We start from the raw sequence: 5,467 nt of genomic DNA on the forward strand, positions 1-5,467 counted from the left end.
GTCGATATGTCCGAGTGGTTAAGGAGACAGACTTGAAATCTGTTGGGCTTCGCCCGCGCAGGTTCGACCCCTGCTGTCGACGTTCTAAATTTTTATCTGACAACTTTTTTCTTTTTTTCTTTTTTTGGGTTTAAGTAACTCAATGTTGACGTGATTTGTGAAATTTATTCTAATGAAATATTCTACTAAAAGAGATGGTATATTATACTTACACTTCATAAAACTATAATTACACCCTATTATTAAATTTACTTTAATTTTTAATTAAAATATTATTTTTTTTATAATTACACCCCACTTTGTGTACCAAAAAGGGTATCTTTGAATACACCCCAAAGCTTTAATTTACCATTGAAAAAAATGGAAAAAAACTAGAAGTCATTAATGGCTTCTACACATTGATTGTCCAAGTAAATCTAATAAAATAAATAATAATAAAAAATTAAAATCATTGATTTGTAAAAAGAATTAAATGGTATGTTAAGAAAAATCAGAAAATAGTAGTAGTTTTAGAATTGTTTTGAGAAAAAATAAATAAAGTAACTGAATATTTTTTAGTTTTTTTCTAGTCTAATATTTCTCAGTCTTGTATATCACTAAATTTATCAAATGTATATTTACTTGTTTTTCATGAGAAATGAAAACACATACATATACACAGAAATTTGTTTTGTATAGAATGATTCTTCCATTGATGAATGTAAAAAATAAATCTGTGTTTTCCATTAATAATTTTTGGAGGGAAAAATATTCATATCGATGTGTTTTTAAATTTATAATTATATAGAAATTTAAATTGTGTAAATGTGTAGAGTTTATAAGAAAAAATAGTGGGGTGTACTTATTAAAAATTAAATTAATAAACTAAATAAAGGTGATGATATTTATTTTGGTCATTTTACAAAATGGTAAATATGTAATTATAATTTTGGGTGCTTATACAATTGGGAAATTTTATTTACACCCCAAAAATTGTTAAAGGCACCTTATTTTGATAATTTTTATTTTATATAAAATTTATATTTTTAATTGTACTAAGTTTTTTATAACTTTTTTCTTCTAATTCATATTCTTAAAAAATATATCTATCAAACAAAAATAAACTATAATTAAAATATTATGACAAAAAAATTAAAACAAAAAATTATATAAAATTTTCGTAGAAAAAAAAATACACATGAGTTAGAAAAAATTATGAAAATAAAATCAAAATAAGTATTGAAATTAACATAAAATAATGTGAAGAAAAAATTTTAAAAAAATATTAAGAGTTATTTTTAAAAATTATTTAAGTTTATAAATTTTTTAATAATATGGTGTATTTATAAGTTTATGGAATGCAGATAGAACTCCTCTATACAATTTTGTGGGGGTGTAAATATAATGCCCCAAAGACATTATGTATAAAATTAAGGTAATTTTTCTAGGAAAATTTTATTTACATCCCAAAAATTTCTAAGTACACCCCATTTTAATAATTTTTATTTTATATAAAATTTATATCTTTAATTTTACTAAGTATTTTTAACTTTTTTCTTTCAATTTATATTCTTAAAAAATATACCTATCAAACAAAATTAAATTACATTTTAAAAATTATGACAAAAAAATTAAAAATAAAAAATTATATGAAATTTTCTTAGAAAAAAATAAAAAAAATATATACATGAGTTTGAAAAAATTATAAAAATAAAATCAAAATAAGTATTGAAATTAACATAAAATAATGTGAGAAAAAATTTTAAAAAAATATTAAGAGTAATTTTTAAAAATTATTTAAGTTTATTTTTTTTTTTAATAATGGGGTGTATTTTTAATTTTATGGGGTGCAAATATAACTCCCCTTTTTCTATTATATCCATAAAATAAATTATATTTACAAAAATATCCTCAATAATTTGAATTACACAAATACTGAGGCCCAATTAGCATATATACCCATTCCAAAATAATTCCTACTGAAAATAGAAAAAATAGAGAAAAACCTATGTCCCGAAATTATTTGTTTTTTTTTTTTTTTTTCTGTTTCAAAGAAACGTTGCTTTTTGATACAAAAGAATATGAAATGGTTACCTTTGTCTAAAAAAAAAATATTTCAAATGTTTTAAAGAAATGTTGCTTTTTTTCTGTTTATACAAAATTTTTTATATTTTTAGGTTCAAAGGTTTTTTTATATATATATTTTTACACTTTTATGATTTTCTATAAAAATAATATGAAAACAACAAAAAAAATTACATAAAAAAATAACATCCAAACAGCAACGAAAAATAATATACACATAACAAAAAAATAAAAATTAACAAGTGTACAATATAAAAAAATATATCAAAATATCGTATTTTCTGTTAATAAAACCATAAAAATCGTAAAAATATTTATAATTCTGTACAACTATATTTTTGTAATTTTTTAACTGATTTTGTGTATTTGTAAAATAATCTCTTTTTTCTCATGCAAAATTCTAAGGGCCTCATGTATTTCATCATACACATCACCTTTTTTTAAAAAAAAAAAATTAAAAGATAAAAATAAAAAATATTTATTTTCACTTCTTCATTTTAAATAGAAATTTTGGTCAAATCGATATTGGTTGGACTAAAAAATAAACCATGTTTTAAGGCAATCAATTTAAGATGTGAGAAGTATATATTTTTTTATAGGCATATATGACCAAAAATTAAAAGCAACATTTCAATTTTTTATAATTTATTAGCAAATGTGAGCAAATTTAAAATTTAAACAAAATTTAAGATATATCAACTAATTTCATGAGTTACTAAAAAAATATTTTATTTTTTTATATTAAAATTTAGAGTAATTTGCGGCATAAATACTTAAGTTTTATGCCGAGTAGCAGATAAATACCTAAGTCGTATTTTTGGCGGTAAAAATACCTTCCGTTACACTTTTGGAAATTCCGTAAGTACCTTACCGTTTTCTAACATGTTGGACACCAGATGGCATGACACGTCATTTAAAATGATACCACATAATCTTATTAAATAGACACATCAATTAAATAAAAAAAATATTAATACAATTAAAAAAGCTAGCAAATGAAAAGAATAATATTATTGATACAACTAATTTAAATTTATTTAAATCAAACTAATAACTAAATTTATTACAAAAATAATAACTAAATAATATATAAAATACATCAAACTATCTTTTTTATTTTATATATTATTTAAAATAAAATTCAAACCCTAAATCTATAACAGTATGAACTGCAGCATAGAGACGGAGAAGGGGAATGTAACGGACCTTCTTCTCCGACCACGGGAACCCATCGGTCGAGGCAGCGTGGAGCTTCTGGACGGACGAGGAGCACACCGCCAGGATCGCGAGCTTGTGAGAACCCCAATGTTGGTTCTCCCTCGACTTCTTTACTCTCTTTCTTTCTCGATTTCTCTTTACTCAGAGCCGAATGGAGAAACTCCGGTCGCCTGTGGTGAAAACGGCCTTCACCACGATGCTCCATACTCTTAAAGATCCCTAGATCTGAATCTCCCTCGCTCTTTCTCTCTCCCCACGGCGTCCCTCTCTCTGTTTCTCTCTACTTAAAGTCGGACAGAGCACCTCCGTCTTGGCGGAGATCTGAGCAACATCGTCATTCGGCGGATAAGACTAGTTATGGATTTTTTACTTGATAATTTTTTTTCTGGGTTTTCTTATTGTTGTTCTTGTTAGTCTGATTTTGTTGTAATGGAAATGGATGAGTGATGGAGTTTTGGATTGTGTTTGATGTTGGTCCATGTTCACAGATGATTGATGATGATGTTAACAGATTGGCATGGGGGAAGAGAGTGGAGAAAATTTTTGGGGGTAGATGATTAATGATGATGTTAACAGATTGGCATGGGTACGACATTTTCTGGGTTTAGGCAATAGTTTATGAAGTTCAATGAATATTAGTATGTTTATTAAATTAGGTTTAATTTTATTTTATTATGCTTAATTTTATTTTACTATGTTGCTTAAATGACATGGGCCATCTGTTTCAAAAAAAAAAAAAAATATATGGGCCAATTAAATATTGCCATATGTATATCTATTTGATATATATAGTGAGTTATTAATAATGGTGAGAGTGATGTGGAATTGATTTTAATGACATGGCACGCCATCTGGCACATTATATGGCAGAAAACGGAGAGGTACCTACGGAAGTTCCATACTAGTGACAGAAGGTATTTTTACCGCCAAAAATATGACTTAGGTATTTATCTGCTACTCGGCATAAAACTTAGGTATTTATGCCGCAAATTACTCTAAAATTTATGATTTTCAATAAAATGGTAATTATTAGATAAGCCTATTTTTGTGGAGCCATTTTTATAGGATTTTTTTTTTTTTTTTTTTTGGGAATAATTAACATAAGGTACTATTTTTTGTAAAATAATTACATTTTTACGTTCAAAGAATATTTTCTTACATTTTTACGGTTTTTCAAAAAATAACACGAAAATAACATAAAATCAACAAAAAAACTACATAAAAGTAACATGAAAATAACAACAAAAAATAACATACAAATAACAAAAAATCAACAACAAATTAACAAGATTACAATATAAAAAGACTGTATTTTCTGTAAATAAAATCAAAAAAATCGTAAAATTATTTAAAATTCCGTGAAACTATATTTTTGTAATTTTTTTATTGTTTTTATGTTTTTGTGAAATAATCCCCTTTTTTTTCTTCAAAATAACTTATAAGAAGACTAGTGGTACCTCAAACATTATATAATTAGTTACATTATAAAAACTCCGTTTCAAGAATGTGTTGTCTTGTTGCTTAATTTATTTTTGCATTATCTTTTTTTTTTTTGGTAGCAACATTTTGGTTACCTTCAAATGTTACTAATAAAGTAAAAACACTTACTATATAGTTTAAAAATAAATTTATATAGTATATATAATAATTTTCACAATATGATTAATTATGTAACCAATGAAGAATTAGTTTAGTTAATTTTGACTAGTTGTTTTAATTAGTTTATGTTAGTTATAACAGTTAGCTTAACTAGCTACTTGTTTACTTTGTAATTGTGTTTGTAATTCATTCTTCCTAAGCTCACAAGAATATGTGAAACTTCTCTTGCTTTCTCTTTTCTATTTTTCTCTGTTTTATCTTTTTCGATTTTTTACCTTTTGGTTCTTACCATTTTCTTGAAGCTAGTTGAGCTTCAACATGGTATCAGTCGCCTCCCATAGAGTCGTCCAACCCCTCTTGTCCTGTGGTATCAACAGGCAAAGAAACTGCTAAAGAAACTTTGTCTCAATCTTCGATTCCATCTCTCTCAATTTGGAATCTGTTCTCAAGCTCTTTATCTTCCTCCCTCACAATCAAGCTTGATGGTACCAATTTTCTGTCATGGAAGTCTCAAGTCGTCCCTACTGTCCTTGGTCATGACCTAAACAAAATTTTGTTTTGTGACAGCCAGTAGTTCCGTGATCCG

The 5,467-nt window shown here is 25.6% G+C and overlaps 1 long non-coding RNA gene and 1 other non-coding gene across 2 annotated transcripts; both read left to right on the top strand.

Moving 5' to 3' along the window:
* Positions 1-82, top strand: TRNAS-UGA (transfer RNA serine (anticodon UGA)). The gene has a single exon. It is a non-coding gene; the product is annotated as a tRNA-Ser (tRNA).
* A 2,833-nt stretch (positions 83-2,915) lies between these two features.
* Positions 2,916-4,088, top strand: LOC133030323 (uncharacterized). The gene is made up of 2 exons (XR_009684178.1): positions 2,916-3,636; positions 3,771-4,088. It is a non-coding gene; the product is annotated as an uncharacterized LOC133030323 (long non-coding RNA).
* Positions 4,089-5,467: the final 1,379 nt, after the last annotated feature.

This window comes from Cannabis sativa, chromosome 8 (genome assembly GCF_029168945.1).
Source record: "Cannabis sativa cultivar Pink pepper isolate KNU-18-1 chromosome 8, ASM2916894v1, whole genome shotgun sequence".
Lineage (NCBI taxonomy): Eukaryota > Viridiplantae > Streptophyta > Magnoliopsida > Rosales > Cannabaceae > Cannabis > Cannabis sativa.